Below are 25695 nucleotides of genomic sequence, written 5' to 3' on the forward strand. Positions count from 1 at the left end.
GATCTCACTTCCACCCTGTCCCTTCCCATAGAGGCTTTCAGAAAGGCTCCATTGCTCACCCACACCCCTAGCCCTTCTCCCCATGGCTCTGAATACCTCCCCCAGTCTCCATACCACAAAGATGCAAGATTCCCTGGGTTTGAGCAAAAATCCTTGGAAACCAAGCTCACCCATTTGGACAAGGAGCTGGAGGAAGAAGCCTAGTGCTTGGATCCCCTGGAACTCCAGGTCCCAAGTCTCAAGCCTAGCTTGTAAAGGATCACTCTACCGGTTGCCTCTCCTGGACATTCTTCCCCATGGCCTGCGATTGGTACATGAGCTCTAGTCACTTAAAAATACAGGATCACACACTCACTAGTGTATGGTCTTTTCCAAAACAAAAAACAAACAACAAAGAAAACCACCCAATTGTATGTATGCAAAGGGGTGCACACAGCATAGCCCCCAGTGTGGGCCCCGCCCGGGCCTCAAGCTCTTCTCCAGTCTGTTGCCCCTGGTCAGTGTGCCTGCTGTCACACACGTGCCCAACTCTCCCAGGGGTCCTTCCCGCGGGCCCTCCTTGCCATGTGACCTTCCTGCACTGTCACCCCCCCCACTTCAGTGGGCCTGTCATTTTCTCATTATGGTCACCACCCCAGACCCGAACTTGTCCTCCTCTTTCCTGTTTCCAATTAAACCTTGTCCTATCAGGGATCCTAGGCCACGTTGTTCTGCGGTCTCCAGAGAGGAGAATGACAGCATGGGAGGAGAGTGGGAGGGATTCCCACTGATTGGCCTGGTGAGCCAGGCTGGAGATATTTTGGGGGTGGGTTAAAAGCTCTAGAGACCCCAAGGCAGATGGCGTGGGCGAGCAGTGTGCAGTGGGTGTGGGCAGGGTGCATTTTCCTTCCTTGTCTCGTGCTTTCTTTTCACAGCTGCAGTTCCTTGGAGCCCTAACATTCCAGTTCCCAGAGCTAATTTTAGGTTCTTGGGACTGACTTGTTCTAAGTGACCCTGGCCCCCGCCTTTCCCCTTTGCTCGGCATATTCATTCCGGACCTCTGGCTCACACAAGCCACGCTCTCTTGCTGGCTCTGGAATCAGTGAAGAGCAATTGTAGTCCTGGTCCCCCACCAGCTGAAAGACCCTCAGGAAGCAGGAAACTGAATAGGGGGGCGTGGAGTGGGAGTCCTGGGAGTGGACAGAAGAGGGTGGGGGTGGGGAGCAGCTTCCTGCCTCCCAAATAAGGAGATGATGTTCATCGAAGTCATGAGCTCAGGACTTCTATAGAGCCTCTAAGAGAGAGCCTTTAAGAGAGAGGACCAAGGAGCAGGAATGCGAATGAGGCCAGACAGATGGATGCCTGCCATTGCTCCGTCCACCACCAGTGCCCATTCAGTATTCATGCAGCAGGTGAACCTGGGCCCCCTGGAGTCACCATGTTCAGAGTCTCACCAGGTTCTCCACTCATGACATAGACATTCATGGAATTTTAAAGTGTAAGCCACAGATGTTATCTTCTTCATGGCTCTAATTCCACAGTGGGGGGATCCACAGCCCAGAGAGGAGATGCCACTTCCCCAGGATTGGACATGAGTACCATGTTCTGTGAAGCCAGAGGTGGGAGCAGGACTTGAACCAGGGCCTCCTGCCCTCCAGCTCAGAGCTCTTTCGGGCACCAAGCTGCCTTCTGCTGTGGTTCTGTTCACTTCCTATCACTTGGGGGCAGGTCGCCAATTCCTCCATCACCATCAGCGGTGGGGCAATTGGGTGCCTCCCAGACTTTCTTTCTCACCCCAGCCTTGGCCTGCCTCTTTACTGAGGGTGTAATGGAAGCTCTGGGAAGCGGTGCTGTCCCCAGGAAAATGAGTGCCACCTGCTCAGGGTCCCAGCTGGGGGGACCATGCCCACTTAGAAAGGGACAAATTCCATTTCTGAACTTGATCTATGTCTCTGCCACTTCACCAGAACAGTTGATCAAGAACTGGATTTTCTTTTTTTTTTTTTTAAATTTTTAATGTTTATTTTTTAGAGAGAGAGAGACAGAGTGAGCAGGGGAGGGGCAGGGAGAGAGGGAGACACAGAATCTGAAACAGACTCCAAGCTCCGAGCTGTCAGCACAGAGCCCAACGTGGGGCTCAAATTCACAAACCATGAAATCATGACCTGAGCTGAAGTCAGACACTCAACCGACTGAGCCTCCCAGGTGCCCCAAGAACTGGATTTTCTACATCAAATTTTAGAGCTATCAGTCATCCAAAACCCTCCCTGGCCATCAGCAGCCACTATCCCCTTGCTTCAAATCATTGCTTCTACTGCTTGAACTGCTCCTACTGCTTGAACTTGCTTTCCTAAGACTTGTTCTGCCTCCCACTTTCAGCTGCATTCATTTCCTTGCCCTCTGTTTCAGACCCTGGGCTCTCCTCACCTGGGCAGGTGAATACTAAATTCCCCCTGAGCCAGAATCTTCCAATGGCCTCTTGGGAACGTCTCAGTCTCCCAGCCACTCTCCAGCCACTCTCTTGATGGACTAGATCCCTGAGGCAGTACCATGTGGCTATCAGCATGCAGTGTTTGCATCTCAGTGTGCCCCAGTTTCCATATCTGTAAAATGGGAATAAGCAGTGTAAGGCTCTTAGTGAGGATTCAGTGAGTTCACATGATATATACAAATGTACAAATTCATTAAGCAGTACTCTTAAGATGAGAGCACTTTATCAATTTGCTGTGTATGTGATATACTTAAAAAAAAAAGATTGAGTTTATATACTTAAATTAGTTTATACATTTGCACTCAGGGTGGCAGAGAGTAAACCCTCCATAATAATACTTGTTATAGTAGCTGCTATTATTTAAATTTGGGCTCTCTGAGGACTAATATTTCTTCCTCCTAAGTATTAAAAAAATTTTAATGTTTATTTTTGACACACAGAGAGAGAGAGAGAGAGAGAGAGAGAGAGAGAGAGAGAGCATGAGCAGGGGAGGAGCAGAGAGACAGAGGGAGACACAGAATCTGAAGCAGGCTCCAGGCTCTGAGCTGTCAGCACAGAGCCGGACATGGGGCTCGAATTCACAGACCGCAAGATCATGACATGAGCTGAAGTCAGACGCTCAACCGCCTGAGCCACCCAGGCACCCCGTCTTCCTCCTAAGTACTTAGAGTAATGATACCTTATATTTTTCCCATGCTTTCCCATTTATGAAGCACTTCCTTGTGCATTCTCTCACTTCCGGTTATCACAACAGCCGTTGAGATGGCTATTTCCCCCCATTTTGTTTTATTTCTTTTAATGTTTATTTATTTTTGAAAGAGCAAGAGAGACAGAGCATGAGTGGGGGAGGAGCAGAGAGAGAAGGAGACACAGAATCTGAAGCAGGCTCCAGGCTCCAAGCTGTCAGCACAGAGCCCAATGTGAGACTTGATCATGACCTGAGCCCAAGCCGGACGCTTAACCGACTAAGCCACCCATGTGCCCCTATTTTCCCCCATTTTAAAGATGGGAAAGCTGAGGCTCAGAGGCACAGAGTTGACTTGCCCTAGATCATGCAGCCAGTAGTGGAGAGATGAGACTCAAGTCTGAGTGACTCTTCGGCAAGGACTTCCACCCCACCTTGCTCTGCCCATCAGCACCTCTGTTCTCAGATCTACCCAGACTTCCTGCTTACAAACACCAGGTTTCCCTGACCTCGGGCATTTCTGTGTCCTTCGGGAAGTGACCTACACAAGGTCCCATGGCTTAATAAACCAAAGCTGAAATAGAACCCACATCTTCTGAATTTCCAGTCTGGCACTATTTCCTCCACAACCTTTTATCTTGTTGGCCTGATTCCAATTTAGATGCATTAAAGACTTTTTTGTTTTTCCCACTGAATTAAGAGAACCAAAGCATTGCATCAAGAATTAGGATATTATAGCATGGGTGAAGAACATACAGACACAGGCAAGAAGGTTCCAATTCATATTCCACTGCTATAACCGTAGTGCCTATCACTCAAGTCACTTATCTTACACTGTAGAGTTCAGACCCCAACCCATTCCTTCTTCAGGAAGATGGCCCCCTCTAGAATCTGCAAGGTGGGAGAAACCAATGATAAGCCCTTGCTGTGGAGAAAAGGGATGGGCAGCTGTTGAGAGTCCTCACTCCAGTTACCTGAGTCCTTCAGGAGCCCCCAGGACTCTGCCTTCAGGTCTCCTTCCTCCACCACCCCTCCCTGGACAATCTCCTGATGCAGTTATTTTAAGAAAAGTTCCACAAGGCAAAAACCTCACAGGATCACTGATATTTGAAGGTTTGGTTCTTCCTGCCTCCCAATGGAGACTGGTTTTGAGGTTGTTTTGCTGAATCACTAGGCAAAGAGTAAATAAATAAATGGAGGAAGGAAATCTTGCTCAAAAGGAATTCTGTTGGTTCTCCAAAAAAACAAAGCATCTGTCATCATCAAAGGAATCTGTAGGACCTAGCCTCTCTGGGACTAGACTTCATCCTAGGGGTTCTGAGGCACCCCCACCAGAGAAGAACTTGTCCAGCCCCTCTCAGCAGTGCTCAAAAATGATGCCAACCCTCAAGGGCAAACTGGCTACATCCCAAGGCCTCTGGATGGCCTGACCTTGCTCTTGTCCTCTGTCCCCCACCAACATAGGAGAAGAACCAGGAGTGAACTGCCCCTAGGGCCTGATATTCTGTGAATGTGCTGCCTTTCCTTTGGGGGTCACCGCCTCTTCTGGTGCACGTGGCTTCCACCATCCACCCCTAGACTCTAGCTCATGTTTTGTTACTTCTCTGGACGCCTCACCCCCATAAAGATAAAAGGAGAGCTCTTGATAATCCATTAGTCTAAGCGCATCATCTTGCTGCCATGGAGACCAGGGCCAGGAGAGCAGCAGCTGACCCTGGGACACATAGCACCTTGTGTGCAAAGTCAAAGTAGGAATTGAAGACAGAGAGTCAGTGGACCCCACTGTCTAGAGGCTGGCAGAGCCGCCATACTCTGGATGGGAGAACTGGCTGGGCCTCCCTGTCCCCTGGGAGCTCCCAGAGTTCCTGCTGGAATGAAAGAGTAGGGAGGTGAGAGATTGAGAGAAACACTCAAGGAGAACCCTCGCAGCCACCTGACCAGTTTTGAAGTCTCCTGGTTCATCACTGGTGGATAGAGTCTAATTAGAGCATCTCACTGAGAATCTTTTGCCCTGCTTGAGATCTTTCATTGCCTTAGTCCCAGTCCATCCCCAATATCCCTGGCATTCAAGGCCTTCTGACATGTTCCCCATCTTCTCTCCCAGTCCATCTTAACTCTGTGCCTCTGAACCAGTGGTGGGGAGCAGAGGAACCCCACTCTGTGCCTGGTAAATCCCAGGAGCTGGGTAGTGGGAAGTGGGCAGGCTGGGTGGACATATCCACGGAGCTCTACATGAGCCTCTGTCAAGCTGCCCCACTGTGATAGAAGGAAAGCCAACTCAAGGAGGCACCACCCCACACTCACTCTAAGACGCGGGGCAAGTCACTCACCATCTCTGAGCCCCGGTCCCTCGTGCGTGGGACATTGCTCCCCACCTCATCCCAACTTAAGATCTAATGGCATAACTTAGGGGAAAATACAACTTCTGGTATGTAGGATGTGCTCAGTAAATGTTTGCTTCTCTCCTTCACCTGAACAACAGGGTGGAGGAGTAGAATGGAGGGAGCTCACTCTCCTGGAATGTTTGGAGGGCCTCGGGGATGTGCAAGGCACTGGCCTGTGGTGGGCAAGTGTGGGTGGCAACGTGGCTCCTCACCACCGCCTCTGTCTAGACAAGAGCCTCAGAATTGCTGAGTCTCAAGGTTGAAAGGAACCACCTATCCAAAAGGTCAAGTAGTCTAGTCAGATGCTGATTTGAAAACAGTCATCTGTTACCTTTTCCATGATCCAGAATTTCATCCCAGCCAGATCATAGCAGGACTTTGATTTTTATTGTCAACTAATTGTTGTTGAGCTCATTCTGCACATCTCCAGGTTTTCCCCTCTTTGTTCATTTAATCTTCTCAAACTGAAGCCCCACAGTATGACCAGCATTTCACTGTGAGGGCATTGAGGAAAGTTAAAAAATTTTCCCAAAGTCACACAGCTAATAATTTCATTGCACAGATATTTATTGATCAGCCAGTATGTACCAGATAGACCTGGAAACACAGCAGCAAGCAGTGTAACCTGGATTCCTAACTGATTCTGGATCTTTCTGCCTTCTTTTGCTTGCAGCCTTTTCCATCCAGATGCCACAGCTAACTCCAGGGCTTGAATACCTTAGAAAGATATTAAGAGGTTGGGATATAATCTTTGAGTAAACCTTAAAAATATGATCATTGGTTCTCCACGGGGGCAGTACTGTCCCTCAGGATGCAGTTTGGAAACTTTGGGTTGGCCCTTACTGGGAGGGTGCAGGGATGTGCCTGGGACAGTCCTGTACCCCACAGGGCCATTGACTATCCCACCAGACACCACACAGATGAAAACCCATTTATAATAATCTAAGCCTAGGACTGAACTCCACATTATTTTGCACACAAAGCATTTCAACAGGGAGCAGTTTTAATATATGCTCCCCTGCAAATGCAACCACCATGTAAATTCAGGGCAGACTTCACTTTGTGTTGTTGGAATCTTACCAAGAGTTGTTTCAACAAATCATATCACCAATGGCAACCCCACTCCTGGCCTTTGAGTTGCTAATGAAACATCCAAATCAGTCCACATCTGTAGATGTTAAGATCATGGCTATTTTATGCATAAATGCAAGCATCAGACTATTTCATTATGTCTTCCAGTGTAGTCACAGGAGAGTGTTTATAAATGGAAACATGTTATTTTATTATAAATTATTTTTATTTAATTTTTATTAGGAATTATTTCTCCTTGATTTCTCATATTATATTTAGGGCACCCTATTAATTTTTTTTTTTATTGTGCATGTAGGTTAACCAGGAATTTCATTTCCACATAGTAAAAGGGCATTACACAACATTTGTTAAAGAAACAGCATGGGTCTGAGAAGGTGGGGGTGGCATGCTACAGTGAGAGAAGGGTTACTACCTGCAACAGAAGGGCCATGAGCCCTTCCTTGCCACTCTGTCACTCCATCATTCCATCAAGGACAGAATGGCAGCTGTGCTTCCAGAACTTGGAGTAGACTTGGGCATGATTACCTGGCCTTGAAAGCTGTCTGTTGTTAATGTATATAACTGAATGGAAAGGGCAGAGATTGGTGTCAAAAGACATGAACCTGAATCTTGGTTCTGCTAGTTCCTGAAAATGAAACCAACCAAAACCTCCCTGGCCTTTGTTCCTACATGATAGAGGGAGTACTTTGAACCAGGATGAAGGTATCTTGTGGTATAACATTCCATGGCTCCAGGATCAGTCTTTGAGGGCTCTCAATGTTCCTTATGCTTCTGGAAGAGTGCATCAGTACAGTGGGTCTGAGGGCAGAGGTGGGGTGGAAGTGATAAGACATCTACCAGGTTTGAACCTGGATATGCCACCTTTGGGAAATGCCAAAATGACCTGTGGTATTTTATTTCTCTCTTAGCTTTAGTCTCAGTAAAATGGGAATTAGAATGGTCTTACCTTTTGGGGGTTAAGATGACAGTTAGGGTGGTAACAAATAAAATCTGCAATGGGTGCTGGAGCTCAGTAGTTCTCTGTAAATGTTAGATGTCAGTTCCCTTGCTCCAACCTCCACACCTTCCTCAGCCTCCCCAGACCAGTTCCCAACCTCTGCCCCCTGCACTGTTCTTCTGTCCCTCCCATCCCAGGATAGGGCTGGGAAGGGAAGGGAGTGGAATTGTGCTGAGTCTCCATCTTGTCCCTGCACAGAGAGCAAAGGTTAGAAGTCCCCCCACACTAGGGAGTTTCCACTTCCCTCTCTGGCCAGCTGTGGGGTCAATGGGGAGAAAAGTGAGTAAGATAGGGAGAATTTCTGGAGTCCCTCTGGCCCTGATTCAAGACCTCACCCACTGGGAAAAGCAGAGGAAAGTAGTTTCTCAGCCTGGAGATTCTGGACAAGGGGTTGGCCGATAAGAAATGGAGACTCTCACCTCCCTTTTAGCCAATGTTCAAGGTGCAAGGCATCGAGGTGTAAAACTGTATTGTATGCTCAGAGAATGTTTGAGAACTTGCTGGAATGTATAATGTAGATGCAAAGGGGGAAGGGAGACTCATGTGGAAGAGCTGAGACAGGCCAGATATAGAAGAACCTTGTTTGGTCAGAGCTGGAATCTTCACATGGCAGGAGGTGTGTGGCAGCAGAGGATGGCTCAGTTGGCCATCTGGGACTGGGGGGAAACTAAAGTGTATGGAAGGGGAAAGAAACACAGCCACCTTCCCCAGACAGCCCCTCTCCCACAGTGCTCCCTAGAGGGCATCCTTGGCAGCAAGACCTTCAGACAGGAGCTCCTCCTTACCCAAGCCAGCTCTGGAAGACTTGTTCCTGTGGAGGTATGAGTGATTCGAGCCAGCTCCTCCAGAAGCCACTTTATTTCAACAGGCACCAAAACTTTCTTCCAGGGGACTGGTTTTCCAACTATGCCATGCCCTGGGGAAGCATCTCAGGACAAAGGGGAGGTTGAACCGACAGGCCCTGATCCTCTGACCCAAATCACATTGGACATTGGTGACTCAGACCTGAGGAGACAATGGTGCTCACAGGGGCCCACCTTTCAGTAGAGACCAACAATCAAAGAAGGCCATGAGCAACTCCAGGCAAGGATATGGACCTGAGGTATCTGGGAGTAGGAGGGGCACTTCTGCCAGCCCAGGGAGGTGGGGGTGTTGAGGTGGTGAGGAAGAGAAGGAGGTGAAGTTGAGAAAAGCCTGGAGGAACAAAAGGGGATCAGCTGGTTAGAGAAGAGGTGAGGAGGCCATTCCAGGCAGAGGGAGCTGCTCATGCAAAGCCCTGGAGGTATGGCTCACCACCACGGTCTAGGAGCTTCAGGTGGCTACAGAAAAATATAGGGATGGAAAGAACTGTGTTGGAGTTAGGCGTGTCTGTGTTCAAGTCACTGCTCTGCAGCCCAACACCTCTGTGAGCCTCAGTTTCTCACCTGTAAAACGGGGATGATTCCTTATCAGAGTGTCCATGAAGACAGGCTCCGTGTCGCTCTTGTTTGCCCAAGGCCTAGAACAATGCCTGGACCAGGATGATCCCTCAGTCTGTGTTTGCTGAATGGATGAAGAACATAATGCCTGTGAAGTGTCTGGCATAAAATAGATGTTCAAGAATAAAGATGTCTTTGAAGTTGGGGTCATAGAGCATAAGGTTGTAGATAAGAATGGTAAGGTGGTGAGGACCTTGGATGCCAGTGATCCAGACTTTTTTGGTAAGCAGTAGGGGCAATGGAGGATCTGATGGGCCCCAGGGTCACTAGTCATAAGCCCCTGTTGGGGAGTCTGATTGTGCCTGAGGCCCTCCCTGAAGTGGAGCCAACCCTTCCCAAGACCCTTCCCCTGGGAAGCTCTCCATGATTCATTGTCACAGGGTGGTCAGGGTCTTCCAGAAGCTCCTCTGGAGACAGCCTGACTCAGGGATTGGGAATTTCTGGATGTGATCAAATACTAACCCCTGGGGTTGGTCCTGCTGCCTGACTTGAATGTCACACACCGGCAGGACCCATAACCTTTGACCCTTCCATGCACTCTGACCTATTGACCCTGCCTGGCTCTAATGTTTGGTTTGCTTTGCAGAAGGGAGGGCTTAGGCTGAGATGGAGCAGGGCAGTGCTGCCCCCTATAGCATGTCTTACTCAGGGGTCCAGAGGCTCCTGTTGGCCTCAGCTGGAGGTTCTGGGACTAGGCTCACCACCACCATAAGGAAATCCGTGTTGTTCAGGGCTTAAACAGCCCTAATTCCGGGGAAGGCCATGACTTTCCCCAGAGTTCGCAACTTCTCCCTTGAGTCCTGGGGCTTTGGCTCACCTCCCTTCATATCTCTGCTCCCCCCTCTACCCCTCTGTCAGCAAAGCCAGCTCGTGCACTTCCTACAGCATCCACTGCCCCTGGCACATCAGCCATGCCTGTGTCATCTCTGTCTCAGACCCTGTTCTAGATGCAGAAGAGATTGACAATGGAATCAGGACTCCAGAAGGAATATAAATTATTAGGCAACGGTACTGACTGCTTGGCTGTGTGTAAGCTAGGAATAATAGAGCACTTCTGAAGGTTGCCGTGAGGATTAAGTGAGACAATGAAATACTGGGAAGAGATAGTGGAGAGCTAACACATGGCAAGCACTCAGTAAAAAGACAGGTAGTAGTAATAGTAGTAGTAGTATTTGAAATAGTAGAAGAGGCAGCCACAGCAGTAATGGTGGTGGTGGTGGTGGTGGTAGTAGTAGTAGTAGCAGTGATGGTGGTGGTAGTAGTAGTAGCAGTAGTGGTGGTGGTGGTGGTGGTGGTAGTAGTAGTAGTAAGTAGTAGCACCAGCCGTAGTAGCAGCAGGAGCAGGGATAGGGGTAGTAGTAGTAGAGACAGCAGCAATGGTAGTAGTAGCAGCAGCAGCAACAGCAGTAATGGTGGTGGTAGTAGTAGTAGTAGTAGTAGTAGTAGTAGCAGCAGTGATGTTGGTGGTGGTAGTAGTAGCAGTGACGGTGGTGGTAGTAGTAGTAGTAGAGGTGATTTTGGTGGTAGTAGTAGTAGCAGTAGTGGTGGTGGTAGTAGTAGTAGTAACAGTGACGGTGGTGGTGGTAGTAGTAGCTCCATAGTTTTGCCTTTCCCAGAATATCATATAGTCAGAATCATTCTGTATATCGCTTTTTCAGACTGGCTTCTTTCACTTAGTAATATGCATTTAAGGTTCCTCATCTTTTCATGGCTTGATAGTTCATTTCTTTTTAGCACTGAATAATATTCCATTGTCTGTATGTATCACAATTTATTTATCCGTTCACCTCCTGAGGGAGATCTTGATTGCTTCTAAGTTTTGGCAGTTATAGATAAAGCTGCAATCTGTGCAGGTTTTGGAGTAAACCTAAGTTTTCAACTCCTTTGGGTTAATACCAAGGAGCATGGTTGCTGAATCATATGGTAAGACTATGTTTACTTTTGTAAGTAGTCACCAAAGTGTCTTCCAAAGTGGCTGTACCATTCTGCATTCCTGCTAGCAATTTGTGAGAGTTCCTGTAGCTCCACATCCTTGTCAGCATTTGGTGGTGTCAGCATTCCAGATTTCAACCATTCTAAGAAGTGTGTAATGGTATTTCATTGTTGTTTTAATTTGCATTTCCTTGATGACATATAGTGTTGAGCATCTTTTTACATGTTAATTTGCCATCTGTCTATCTTTTTTGGAAAAGTGTCTGTTCAGGTCTTTGGTCCATTTTTTAATCAGGTTGTCTCTCTTCTTACTATTGAGTTTTAAGAGTTCTGTGTTTGGGATAGCAGTCCTTCATCAGATGTGTCTTTTGGACACTTGCCTCCCTGGCTTTTCCTTCTCAGTCTCCTCTACTCTTTCATTCACGCTGTCTGGGGTCTGGGGTCTGTCAGGACTCAGTGCTGACCCCTTTTCTCTACCTGAACCCACGCATCTATTCCTTTGTCAACCTCACTCAGTATCATGATTCTAAATGAGTTCCAGACTCATGTATCCAAGACTGCTATGCATTAGACATCTCCTCAGGACATCCAACAGTGATTCAATTTCACATGTCAAAACTGAACTCTGGTCTTTCCCCCAAATTTGCCTCCCCTCAGCCTTCTCCCATTTAACTTGGGAAGCTCTGTTTTCAACCTCAAACCTTAGGGTCTTCCTTGAGTATTCCCTCCCTCACTACCCCTTCTCCCTCTTAATCAATCCATCAGGAAATCTATAATCCTTACTGTCAAAATCTATCCGGAATCCAGAATCCTACCATCTCTCACTTGGCTATTGCAGTCCCCTTCTAACTGGTTTTCCTGCTTCTGCCCTTGCCAACTTTCAGTGTATTCTCAGCAGAGCAGAATGGCACTACAAAATGTGGGTTCACCCTCAGATGAACACAAAGGAAGGGAAGCAAAAATAATATACAAACAGGGAGGGGGACAAAACATAAGAGACTCTAAATTTTGGAGGACAAAAGGGGGTTACTGGAGGGGTTGTGGGAGGGGGGATGGGCTAAATGGGTAAGGGGCATTAAGGAATCTACCCCTGAAATCATTATTGCACTATGTGCTAACCAACCTGGATGTAAATTTAAAATATGTGGGTTCACCCTTCCACTGCTCCAAACCCCCAGTGCTTCGGGCTCTGTGCTGGATGTAGAGCCTGCTTAGGATTCTCTCTCCCCCTTCCTCTGCCTCTCTCTCTCTCTCTCTCTCTCTTTCTCCCCCTCTCTCAAAAACAAAAACAAATAGATGCCTATTTGGCCCTGACTAGCTACCCTCAAGAAAAGCTCAACATCCCAAGTTTGACCTGGGACCAGTCACTTTTTGTCTGTCTCCAGCCAAATTTGAAACCCTACCAAATTAATGTTTATCATTTTCCAGAGAGAGGCTAGGATGGTGGTTAGGCCTATAGTATTGCAAAGCAAGGATCTTTACGTAATGCCAAAGTGACACAGTCCAAGAGAGATAAGCAGGGATAGGTATTTGGAGAGGGAATTAGGGGGAGGGTACAAAATGTTCCAGAGGTTTCAATAAACCACAGTGCATGGAAGCTCAGGAAAGGGAACCCAAGAGTGTCATCCTAATAGAATTCTGGTCATCCACTAAGCCAGAACAATCCCATGGAATGGCTCAGGGAGGCCAAGGGAGACAGGGGCTATGAGTATTCCTGGGGAGCATCTGAGCCAAAGAGCAGGGGCTGCTGATGTTCAATCTGAGGTGGCTCCATGACATCTAAGCCTCTGTGCTGGTGGAGAATAAGGCATGGGTCTGCTTGCCTACAGCTGTTCTGTTCCTTGCTTGGCATGGGCACTTGGCACATAGTTCAGTCTAAGCACCTTCCAAGTTGTATCATGATTATATCTACATGGCAGTCAGTCTTCTCCTCAAAGTAGGGAAACCCTCAGAGCTCATTTTGGTATCCCCGGGAATAAGCCCAGGAGCTATAGTGTAGATTCCTAAATGTTGGATGCATGAATCAGTGAGTGAATGAAGAGATACACTCATTTCCCACTCCAAAGAATGGAAAAGGGAGAATCAACCTTATTACTGTTGGTGTTAGATGCTCTTCATTGAACTCTGATTGTACCCCAGTTACTGTTTCACAGCAATCCCTCTGAAGGTAGTTGCTGTCATCCTTCTTTTATTGATGAGAAAACTGAAGCTCAGAGAAGATGTCATCTACCCAAGGTTACACAGCTTATCACTGGAAGAACGAGCATTTGAAACCAGAGCTGTCTAACCCCAAGCCCCATGCTCTTTCTCCTGGGCCACCCTCTCTTGAATAAAGAATTATTGAGTGTCCACTGTGTGCAGGCTACCGCCTTAACACACCTCAGGTGGTTTGCTGTGTTTGGTCTCCATATTATGAGACTCATATTATCATTTTTACGAATGGGAAACCAAGGGTCCATAAGTTTACCCACCTTGCCCAAGCTCATCCAGCTGCTAAGTTTAAGAGATGGATTGGAACCCAGATTTGACTTCAACATTAAGCTCTTTCCCCTATGCCACAACGCACAGCATGCAAGGCAGTGTCCAGGCTGGTTGACTCCTAGTGATGGGCACAAGTTGTTGAGAGAAAGGCTTCAGTTTGCTTCTTCCTTGTGCCTGTTAGCTTGGGGCTGTCCGAGCTCTGCAAACTGTGGCCGCTATACCCTCACCCTGGCCAGGCCCCAGGAAGAATCACAAGGATCAGTAGTCAGGGCAGGTCCAGGACTGTCAGTTTCCACGTCTGGGGAAACAGAGCCAGCACCATGCCTCTCCTCTGACAATGGCTCCTGCAGGAAGCTACTTACTGCATGATTCCTCGTTAGGTGCTGAGGATTAGATCTTAGCAGTATGGTGGGTGATTAAGAGCTCAGGCTCTAGAATCTAAGTTCTTGGGTTCAAATATAGGCTACTCACTGGCTGTCTGGTCTTCATTTGGTTCTTCATTCATTCTGAGCTTCACTTCCATCATCTGTAGAATGAGGTTAGAAGTAGGACCTATCTCATAGGGTCACAGTCGGGTTAAATGAGATAACATGAATAATATACTTTGAACAAAGCACTTTAACAAGGTTCCATCAATGACAGTCCCACTTACAACCACTTTTTAGTACACGTGGGTTAAGAAAAACTGAACAATTCATTAAGCCACAATGAACCAGAGCAGTAATCTAGACTTCTCTCAGATATCACCCCCCACCTTTATCTTGGTCTTAGAAGAAGACTGGATTCAAAGTCCAAAGATTCAACTTCAGATCTGGCTCTGTGGCCTCCAGCAAGCCACCTCACCTCTCATCCTTGTTCTACTCATCCAAAAAAGAGAAACAGTGGTATTAGAACCTGCCCTACTTAGCCTTAGGATTCCCGTGAGGTTTAAACAAAATAGTGGATGTGGAAATATTATGTAAAGCGTAAAATGCTGGAGAAATGTTAGCTATTGTGTTAAGACGGCTTTTCTTTCTTGTCCCCCACCGCACCCAGGCTCTCCCCAGCCAGGAAGTCTACCTCCCACCCTTTCTGGCTCTCAGCTACCCTGGAATCTCAGTTGGCTCCCAGAAAGGATTCAGAGCACAGCACAAATTGTCCAAAGGTTGCTTCCAAAGCCTCCGGCAGCTAAGCCTGGCCCCAGCCCTTCCTCCTTGAAAATGTCTGGCCTAATGGGAAGGAATGTGGGCTGGCAGTTGAGTCTCATTCATATCCACAAGCATCCATGGAGTGTCTGCTCTGTGCCAGGCCCTGGGCACTGAGGACCCAGTGGTAGAGCAAGATGGTCTCTGCCCTCAGAAGCTCATAGTCTAGTGGGGAAACAGTCACATCACAGATGAAGACAATAGGATAGGGTAGCACTGTGTCCAGAAGCCCAGAGGAAGGCACTGCGCATGATATGGGAGAACCAGAGAAGGCTTCCTGGAGGGAGGGGGAGCATCCGACAGGAGCTCAACCCCCACCAGGTCACAAGTGAAGCCTTCACGTTACCAGTGCCTCCTCACCTTGGTGGTCACAGATTTGTCAACACTCTAAGCCAGAAGAAGCTTTAAAATGTTCTTTCATTCAGCTGTCGTTCTTAAGAGGCCCAGAGAGCTGAGTGGCTTTCTCAGGTCACCCAGGTAGGTCTATGGGACACATTAGGCACCTTTTATGTGAAGATCAGTGTCTCTTGAGCACCCATTTCCAATCAGATCAGCTCCCTGGAAAAGGACACCACCTGGTTTTGAAAAAAAAACCCAGAGGGGGATTCTTAGAGCTTCCTTTTCTTCTGCCCATTGTCTTTCCACAGCACTTTACAGTTTACACAGCCTACCATATGCGTCTCAACCTTCCATGTGAAGCCACTATCGTTTAACATATTTTACAGATAAGGAAACTGAGGCTAGACGACAATCCCTAAAATGTGATTCTGGGGCTGGGAAATTGATTTCAGAAGTTAGGGAGCCCTTAGTCAACATCATGATTTGACTTCTAAGTCCATTTTATTACTAAAAGTATGTAACTATTTCCTTGCCCTCTTCTCTTTTCTCTTCTTCTTTTATGACATTGCCTTCTAGAAGCAGAAATTACTGGTTGGCATGCAGCTGAGTGTCGTCTCTGGACAGGTTCTATCCTTTCTGCCTTTTGGCCCTGGCTCTGTCATCCTGGTCTCTCTCTCCAAGCTCACTGTCCTTCTCTCTATGTCTCTCGGAGTCTTTCTCTCCAGTACTTCTCTGTCTCGCTCTCTGTCTCTGTCTCTTTCTCCCCTATTCTCTTCTCCTTCCCTTCTCTGTTTCTCTCTTTCCCCTTGTCTGCCCTGTCTCTATCTCTGTCTTCCTCTCTGCCTTTCTCCCCTACTCTCTCCATCCCTACTCTGTCTCTATTTTCTCTCTGTGGTGTCTGTTTCTCTCTCTTTCTTTCCCTCTCTCTCTGCTCTGTCTCTCCGATGCGTGTATGTCTGTCTGTGTCTGTCTGTCTGTCTCTGTCTCTGTCTCTGTCTCTCCTTTCTCCCCTCCTTGCCCCTTCCCCTGTGCAAGAAGGCTATGCAGGTACTCAGAGGCACCACGTAGCTTTGCTCTGACTAGCCCAGGGCTGCACAGCAGCTGACTCTTGCAGACCTCTCTGGGTTCCCAGCCTCCAGTTCCTGGGCCAGTGGGAGGAGATGCTGCTGAGAAATCTGACAAAGCCCCTGCCCAAAGCTGCACATTCTCTTGGCAAGAAAGGAAGGAGAAGTTTCAGAGAAGAGACAAACAGGAGGCATCAGTCAGTGACAGTCCCTCCCTCGAACTTGTGGTTTGAGGAAGGGTGGAGTCCACCCCTCCAGATGTGCAGCAGTTTGCAGGAATAGGCAGTGACTTCACAGCCAGCCTAAGCAAGGGGAACGGAGGGTTTGGATGGGGAAACTGGAGTCAGGATTAGTGAAAAAGCAAAGTCCATGCTGTCTATCTGCTCTGGATGAGGAGCTGGGTGCTGGGAGCTCAGGGTTTAGAGGAAGTACTTCTCTGTCTCGCTCTTATCCCCACTTAACTGGTTCCAATCCTGGGTCCTCACACTGTCCTTTTCTGGCTCTTAATTCCTTACCCATCTGATGGGAACCAAGTTTCTTCCCTCATAGAGCGACCATAGCAGTCACTTCTCTAAAATACTTAGCACAGAGTGTGGCAGGGACTGGGCACTGGGAGCACACCAGTCCCTTCCTCCACCTTCCAGAAAGTCCTCCTGGACAAGCCCAAGTCCCACTGCAATCCCGCTGTCTGCTCCCTCCAGCCCTTTGTTGATCTGTATGGCCCAGCAGTCTCCTGCCAGACCTCCTTGCTGCAGCACAGGCAATAGCCACACCATCATTGTCACTGCTATTCCCATTGCTATCGTTAGTCCTCAGACTGTTGTCTGCTGACACCTTGTTTCCTCGCTGACACAAGGAGCCATCACTTCTTGGTGACGGTGCTGAAAGGGAGGCACTCACCACAGAGTATTGGGTGAAACCGTGGACTTTAGGGTCAGCTAGATCCAGGCTGGGATTTGACCTTCTCTACTTCTTAGTCATGTGCCTGGGCAATGACGGAACCTATAAAATGGGCATAGTGACAGCAGGATTGGATTCTGAAGATTAAATAGATGAAGAGCTTAGCACAGCAGGCACCCAGTAAGCCCTCTATGAATCAGGGGTCTGTTTGAGCTGTTATTACATGGCATTTTAGCTCCCTCGGTACCTAGCACAGTCCTGAGTACAAAGTGCTAGGCATTCACTAAGTAGACATGGAAAGAATGGAACAGCTGTCAAAGAGCAATGACTTCCATTGGTGACTTTGCTATTACAGTTTAGTTTGGTGGGGGGGGGCACTGCTGGGAGTGCTCGTAGTCTCAAACTCAGAAGGATTTCAGGAAGCAGCTACCCATTTCCACATTTAGAAGGAAAAGATGAGACCCCAAAGAGGGAGAGATTTGCTTAAACTTCTGATAAACATGTTCATAGACTTGCTTGTTCTCTATTACAATGAAAGGACATAGCATCTGGACTTCGCTGGTCCCTAACTTTTGAGGGTAGGGGAGTGATGGACAAGCCACTCTCTGACAGCTGGTTTGCACAGAAGAGAGGGAGTGGCCTGGGAGGACCCCAAGTGGGTCACCTCATTAATAATCCCTTCGCCACACTGGCAAAGTATATCCTAGTCTTCATTTGCTCAAGATCACACAACTGGGGGTGCTCACAACCACACAATTCAAGATTCCAGCTGGTGAGTCAGGATTCCAATCTGGGTATGTCGGACCTCAGAACTGGTTTTTTTATGATACCTGCTGCCCCTGGATACCACCTAGTAGGAAATGGGCCCCAAAGGAGAGGCTTGGACCCCAGGAAGACCAACTCACTGCCTCCCACACACACCCAGGGGTGCCTCAGGTAGCTTGGAGTCCAAGAGGGAAGGAGCAGGGCAGAGGTGGGAAAGGTTGACAGACCAGCTGGGCATTCAAGTTCACCTGTGTCAATTGGTATCTGTGGTGAGGAGGTAGCTGAAGACTTGTCACCTGCGACCCAGGGATGCTGAAAGCCCTCTGTCTGCCTGAGGCGGGATAGTGGTTGATCTGCGCAGCTCTTATTTTCAGACACATGAAGACTTTGGTGAAATTCGTGGAATGCATGAGGTTTACATCTTTCCAAACAGGTTGGCAACAACCAACAACAGCTGGCTTAGCCATCAGCTTCTCTGTTCCGTCCCTCTCTTTCCCTAACACTCCCTCCCTCTCCTCTGCCTTCAGTCATGCTTCCCTGTGTGTTCTGCCCCCAGTGAGAAGGGGATCCAGGCTACTAGCTGGCTTGGGGCACCAGGATAGCTCAGTGTTGTCTGCAGAGGCCAGCCAACGATTGTACTGCTGATGAGATTTTTCCAAAACAGAGCTGGCATATTAAGCATTAGACCCTGTGACTTCCAACATGGGCCCCACCCACCCAACACCCTCCATCAGCCCATAGGAATCCATCAGCAATTTCCTATATTTCCCAAAGCCACATGTGAGTCATACCTTTATACTCATGCAGGGGGTCACTAAAATAGCCTTAAAAATACTGATCATCTCAGGGGCCTGGGTGGCTCAGTCTTTAAGCATCTGACTTCAGCTCAGGTCACGATCTCATTGTTCATGAGTTCGAACCCCACATCAGGTGAGCACGAGCCCCACTCTGGGTGAGCACGAGCCCCACTTCAGGTGAACATGAGCCCTGCTTCAGGCGAACACGAGCTCCACTCTGGGTGAGCCATGCTTCTCTCTCTCCTCCTCTCTCTGTCCCTTCTGGGATTCTCTGTCTCTCTGCCCCTTGCTCACTTGTGCCCCTTCCCTCTGTCTTTCTCTCTCTCAAAAAAAAAAAAAAAAAATACTGATTATCTCATATTGATCAACTGATAGATGATTGTAGAAGTCTTTGATTAACCCAAAAGGTTTTATTGACTTGCAGTTACTCATTATTATTTAATAGGCAGTTCGATGTTACTTTAGGTAAGTTACTTAATGTCTCTGATTCCTCCTCTATAAATGGAAGTTATCATACTTCACAGGGCCTTTGTGAGGATTAATGGAGCTAATACTTGTAAAATGCTTAGATCAATTCCAGACACCTGGTAACTTTTCATTGCTAGCTGTTTTTGTGGTTAGTGTTGCTGTTAATGTCATGAGTAGATGGAATATCTTAAAGCACACTATGCATTGTGGGAGAGTTGTCAATAATGTAGACTGCTCAGTTTGCAGATGAGAAAATCAACCCAAAGAGATGAAATGGGCTTTGAAATCAGGTAGAGCTACATTCTAATCCCAGCTCACCTGTTTCCTCACTGGGCAACCTTCAGTGGCTTGCTTTTCTTCTCCGAGCCTCTGTGTCCTTATCTGTAAAGTGGCATAGAACATATCTCTGCTTGGTCCAAGAGTAGCATTCAAACACCTTCAAACAGCTTCCATGGTGATGATTATCACATCACTTCCCATTCCCCCTGACCTTTCTCCCTTTCCTTCACTGCTGAGCTAGCTAGACAGTTTGCTTTGACCAGGTCTTTTGCCCTTTCTGTGCACTGCTTTTCTGAAAGTTTCTGGAAGATCCCATGAGAGTGCAAGCTGAGGCATAGGAGCCATTGTGGGCTGTGTGGTCAGGTGCCTAGAGCTTTAACTTCCTATCTGGTAAAATGGGAAGTTTTAAACTAGCAAGATAATTATGTGGCTTAAAAAACTAATTTCATATTTGCTTTATCATATTTATCAAGTAAGAGTTTGGAACCCTTGGCTTGGGTCACTGCTATCATCTGGTTATTACAAACCTTGGAGGGGACACCTGGATAGCTCAGTCGGTTAAGTTTCTGACTCTTGGTTTCAGCTCAGGTCATGATCTCACGGTTTGTGAATTCAAACCCCGCATCGTCTCTGTGCTGACAGTGTGGAGCCTGCTTGGTATTCTCTCTCTCTCTTTCTCTCTCTCCCTCCCTCCCTCCCTCTCTCCCTCTCTCTCTGCCCCTCCCCCACATGTGTTCTCTCTCTCTCGCTCCCTCTTTCTCTCTCCCCAAAAATAAACTTAATAAAAAAATTGTAATTAAATAAATAAAATAAAAATAACATACCTTAGAGAGGATGTTCCCTAAAGAGACCCTGTGAGAAATCCACCCATAAAGTGAATTCCATCTCCTGCTTATTTATCTGTGGGCAAATAAAGGTCAGTACTAATGCTGAGAGTTCTGTTTAATAATAAAAAATAGAAGCCTGTCCCACAAGGGCAGAACTCACACTATTGTGGTACAGTACTTAAGAACTGAGCTCTAGAGTTAGAACCCTTGGGTTTGAATCCAAGCTCTGGCACTTTCTGCAAGTTGCATAACCTCCCTCTGCCTCAGTTTCCTCATCTGTAAAATAGGCACAGTTGCAGTGTGGGGGCTGAATGAGCTAACCAACATAAAATGCTGAGAACAGTTACCATGTATGTACCAGCCTGTCATTGTCACCTCTTCTCCATGCCCCTCCTCCCCAGTGAAAGACATTTGGAACCTATTCTTGATTCCCAGAATAAAGACTAGACTCTCCCTTGTTCTCAGCCACATGGAAATAAAATTAGCGGAAGCCAGAATGGGAACATTTATCTACAGAACCACCATAGTGGGTCCAAACCTTCTCCTTCCATCCTTTGCTGCCCCTCCCAGGACTGTTATCTTTAGTTCTCAGAAAAGCCCAAGGTTGTAGTGGATTATCAAGGCCATCACATGTGACCACTTTGGTTACTGGGTTGTGTTTGCTAACCTTCCTTCAAAGCCACCCTCCCATTGGCCCTTGAGTGCTTTCAATGACAATAATTTGTCACAACCTGCCCTTTCCTCATTCCCCTTGGGACTGTGTCCTTACTCCTCAGACCCCCTCACATTGTCTCCAGCTGCACCTCTATCCCACAAGCCTTATATTCCAGCCACAGTCCTGGTCTCATTGTAAATGTTGCACTGTTTTCTGGCTCCATTACTTTGAATGTGCTATTCCCTCTCTCTTCCATTCTCTGACTGACAGCCTCCTACACATTCCCTGACTCTGATCAAAACCTGTCTCCTCCAAGAGCCTTGCCAGGTCTCCCAATGGGCTTCAGGGTTTCCGAGCTCCATTCTCCAAATTTCTCCAACACTTCTGTTTACTTGTCTGTCTCCTCCATTAGTGGCAACCTCTTAATTACTTTCAACATCGTTGGGGCACCTGGGTGGCTCAGTCAGTTGGATGTCCAACTTCGGCTCAGGTCATGATTTCACGGCTTGTGAGTTCGAGCCCTGCGTCGGGCTCTGTGCTGACAGCTCAGAGCCTGGAGCCTGCTTCAGATCCTGTCTCTGTCTTTGTCTGCCCCTCCCCTGCTCACACACTGTTTCTCTCTAATACAAATGAACATTAAAAAATTAAATTAAATTAAATGTATTTTCAACATCGTACCCCCCAGTTCCCAGACCTAATTTAACACCTGCAAAGAAGAGGTACCTGGAAACTACTTACCCAGTGATCACATGAGGGCTGAATTGGTTGTTAAGTCCACCAATTGGTGCAAATTCCATCTCTCTTCACACAGCTGCCCTTCAAATATATGAAGATAGTCCTCCAGGTTCCTGTAAATCTTCTCTTCTCCAAGTTGACATCCCCAGTTCTGCATTCCTTTCTTTATATGATGTCGTTTCAAGTCTCCCTTCAACCCTGTCACTCTCTTCTGGACAAATTCCAGGTCTTTCCTGTCCTTCGCAAGTCTGTCTTCCAAAGCTGAACCCTAGTCCCTGTGGTGACCTGGCATGTGCAGGGGTGGCAGGACTGTTTTCCCATGTCTGGGTATGAAGCAGCTTATAGTGGGAAAGAGTACAGGCATTAGAAACAGTTGGATGGGGGTTCAGACTCTGCCATTGGTGTCCATCAGCCATGTAACCAGGCTGATGTAACTCAAAATATTCAACAGCTGGCATGGCCCAGGAATTCACCAGTCAACTATAGCTTTATAGAGAAGGCAGAAAGCCCCTGCTGTGCCTAATGGTATCGTTTTAGCTTTTGAACCACAGGATGGGAGTGAAGAGGAGGTAGTCAGAGTGGTAGCTAATTAATAACCACTACAGAAATACCTAAATAATGTAACAGTTAGTACAGCCATACCTGCGTGTACCAGGTGGCTGTGAGTCCTAGCTGTCACCAGATCCAAATGACTTCAATGCTCTGAGCCTTGGTTTCTTCATCTGTGATATGGAGTGGGAAGCGGTACCTATTTTGGGGTCTCTGAAGGGACACAAAAAGTAACACCCCTCTTTTCTGACAAAATTCAGAAGTAATGAAGGAATAAGGAAAAAGAATGAGCAGATAGCAATGAAAATATCACCTTTACTACTCTGACAATGGCCAGAAGGTTGGGCTTGTATGTGCAGGTGAGCAGGCTCCTAACTGACCCTAGGATTGGACCCATTCACCTTCAAGGTTACAGGCTGCACCAGACCAGGTTCAGCCTCCCCCAACAGTGCAGCCACCACCTAAGACTCCAGCTCTGCCTCTGTCATACCTTATGCTCCAGCCACACTGAGCTTTCTGACAGTCTCTAAACATGCCAAGCCCTCTAAATAACCCCATGCCTTGCCTACTGTTCTTTATGGAACGTTCTGTCCTTCATGTCTCTGGCTAACAACCTCTTATTCACTTATTAATACTAGCTTACATGTTCCCTCTTCCAAAGCCTAAGCCTACCTATAAACTTAAATTGGGGGCTCTGGACATCACACTTCATCCTGAGTGCAATTGGGAGCAAGCTATTCGGAATAACCTGATGGGATTCGTTTTTTACAGGAGATCAGATTCCAGGAAGAACTTTCTTCATATTCATTGTCATGCAGCAAGAGCTTCCTTTTGGCACCCTGCATTTACTAATGGGGAGGGAGAGAAGAAGTCTCCTTGGGGCCCCTTTTCTTTCCCATCCAGTACATTTAAAGGCCTTTCGATTTCTATTTCCCATGTGAGCCCTGTGTTTCTTGCCCCTTGATGAAATAAGTGTGGGTTCTACTTTCTTCAGACTTGTTCAAATGTTTGTATTATCTCTGGTAAAAGAATTGCTTAGGCCTGAGAATTCTGCCTCCAAGGGAAAGTCTTTTTGGCTCATAGGTCATTAACAAATCCAGAGCCCACTGGAGCCTGCGTATCTCTTAAGTATGTAGATAAACTAGAAAGGTAAGAAATTTGAGGAACTGTCAGATGTAGAGTGCTTAGTGCACAGTGCCTGGAGCAGAGTAAACATTAAATGGCATTAGTTGTGGTTATCATTACTGTATTAGGACAATTGATGCTCAAATCCTACAACAGACTAACTCTTGAAATCTCAGTGGCTTACCACAATAAAGACTAATTTCTGGCTCATGTGACCTCTGATGTTGGTCAGGCAGTTCTCCCCATCTGGTAACTACACCATGTAGAACAGGTAGTCTCTACAGTCACCACAATAGGAAAGAAGGGAGAGATGGAGGAGGTACCTCAGCTCTTAACTGTTTCCACCTGGAAGTGATGTCCCAAACCCTCTGCGCATAGTCTATTGGCCAGAACTGGTCCAAGGGCCCAAGCCTGGCTTCAGGAGAGGATGGGAAATGTGGGGAAGCACTGGGGTATTTGATGGTTAATAGCATCTCTGCCATATTATTTAGGTGGGTTAGAATAGGTTGTTTCCTCACCCCATTTCAAGGACGATTTGGGAACAATGAGACCATGTATAGAAAAGATTCAAAGGGCTTTACTCAGTCGCGGTACTTAGCCCCACTATTCCTTAGTTTCCTCTTTGGCAAAATGGAAAATACTAAGAGTACCTACCTCAAGAGATTGTTCTGGGTGATGAATATAACAATATATAGGGTGGGGCTGACCTATAATGATTGCTCTATAAAAATATCAGTTGGGTCTGGAGCTCTTTTTGGGTCTGTAACATCATTGAATGTGTTAAATTTAGCATACACATAAACCCTGAACTGTTGTTTGCAATTCTCTTCCTATGCTTCTTTAGCTGTTTTTTTGGATCCATTGATTTATTTCCAGAGAGCTATGTCTGCTTGCGTAATGATGTGACCAGGGCCTAGCACATTGCCTGGCCCTAATCTGGTAATCAGTACATGTTTGAGTTTGGCATTAAAGAATGCACAGGCTTCAAGCAAGTAAGAAAGGGACTGGCTGGGTCTTTGAGCCTCTTTCAAAGGAGGCTACATGGTATGCTGGAAATCTGGGCCCTTGGGTTCCCAAAATATTAAATACTCTGCTTCTGACTTGCAGCATGATGCTGACCAAATTGCTTCCATTCCTGCCTCTGTTTCTCTATCTGTAAAATGGGAGATAGTAGAGCATGATTCTCAAGACATAGATTCTAGAATCAGACTGCCCTGATTCAAATATTTGTTCCAACTTTTACACTGTGTTTGGAGGCAATTACATGATCTCTCTTGAGCCTCAGTTTTCCTATCCATGAAAAGAGCATACTAATAGTACTTATAAGATTGTTGTGGGAATTTGGGAAGAAAATCTGTACAAATTATTAGCATTCTGTACAAGTTATTAGCATGTATTGTTTTATAAGTATCCAATAATGTTGGGAAATATTATTAGAATGGGGGGGGAGGTATTCTATACTACAGAATACTATTCAGCAACAAAAGAGAATTAACTATTGATACAAGCAACAATATAAATGAATTTCTAAAACTAGCCTGAGCAAAAGAAGTCAGATGCAAAAGTACAAACTAATTGTATTTTTATGAAACTCTAGAAAAGACTAGCCTAATCTACAGTGGCAGAAAAACCAGGTAAGTGCTTAAGGCCTGGAGTATGCGGTCTGTGATGATTAATGCTTTGTGTCAACTTGACTGGGCCAAGGGATGCCCAGATAGCTGATAAAACACTCCTTCAGAGTGTGTCTGTGAGGATCTTTCCAGAAGACATTAGCATTCGAATTGGTAGACTAAGTGAGCAAGATCCCACAAAAAGGCAGAGGAAGGGGGAATTTGTTCTCTTTACCTGAGCTGGGATATCCTTCTTCTCCTGCCCTCCTCCTTTGGCGCTCCTGGCTCTTGGACATCCAGAATCGGATGGGGACTTATACCATCAGCTCCCCATGTTCTCAAGCCCTTGGACTTGGGTTAAATTACACCACTGGCTGTCCTAGGTCTCCAGTTTACAGATGGAAGGTTATGAGAGTTATTGCCTCCATAACTGCATGAGTCAGTTCCTATGATGAATTTCCTTTTATGTCTATCTGTATATATCCTACTGGTTCTGTTTCCCTGGAGAATCCTGACTAATATGGGGTCTCACTGTAAAAGGGGCACAATGGAATTTGGGGACCATGGAAGTGTTCTATATTCTGATTGTGAGAATAGTCACATGGATGGATCCGTTTGTGGACACTCCCAGACCTGAATACTTAAAATCAATGCTTCTTTCACACTTAAATTGTACTTCAGCAAAGTAGATTTTAAAACTAAAATAACAAAAAACTTTAAACAGTTGGGCTAGATGAGTTCTAAGTCCAATTCTCAGAGACCCTGACAGGTATGGCCCCTGTTCCATCCTCCAAATAGGACTTGCAGGCCAGGAGCCCTTTTTCTCCATCCTCCCTTCCTCTGGGCCACCTCTGCACATCTTGGTCCCATTCCCTGCCC

General features: G+C 46.9%; 1 protein-coding gene and 1 long non-coding RNA gene across 3 annotated transcripts in view; one reads left to right on the top strand and one right to left on the bottom strand.

The window, feature by feature from the left end:
• The window catches only part of SYN3 (synapsin III), a 409364-nt gene that overhangs the window by 191157 nt on the left and 192512 nt on the right, over window positions 1-25695 (top strand). The gene's annotated exons all lie outside the window — the stretch shown is intronic.
• Window positions 5905-25486, bottom strand: LOC121040455 (uncharacterized). Of its 2 annotated transcripts, XR_005795305.1 has the most exons (6): window positions 25052-25486; window positions 19355-19417; window positions 17007-17108; window positions 13991-14045; window positions 13510-13637; window positions 5905-6256 (listed from the first exon to the last, which is right to left on the bottom strand). It is a non-coding gene; the product is annotated as an uncharacterized LOC121040455 (long non-coding RNA). The 2 variants fall into 2 exon arrangements; XR_005795306.1 differs by lacking the exon at window positions 13510-13637 and having other exon boundaries at window positions 25052-25333.

Source organism: Herpailurus yagouaroundi, unplaced genomic scaffold (genome assembly GCF_014898765.1).
Source record: "Herpailurus yagouaroundi ecotype Mexico unplaced genomic scaffold, PumYag 182, whole genome shotgun sequence".
NCBI classification, from domain to species: domain Eukaryota; kingdom Metazoa; phylum Chordata; class Mammalia; order Carnivora; family Felidae; genus Herpailurus; species Herpailurus yagouaroundi.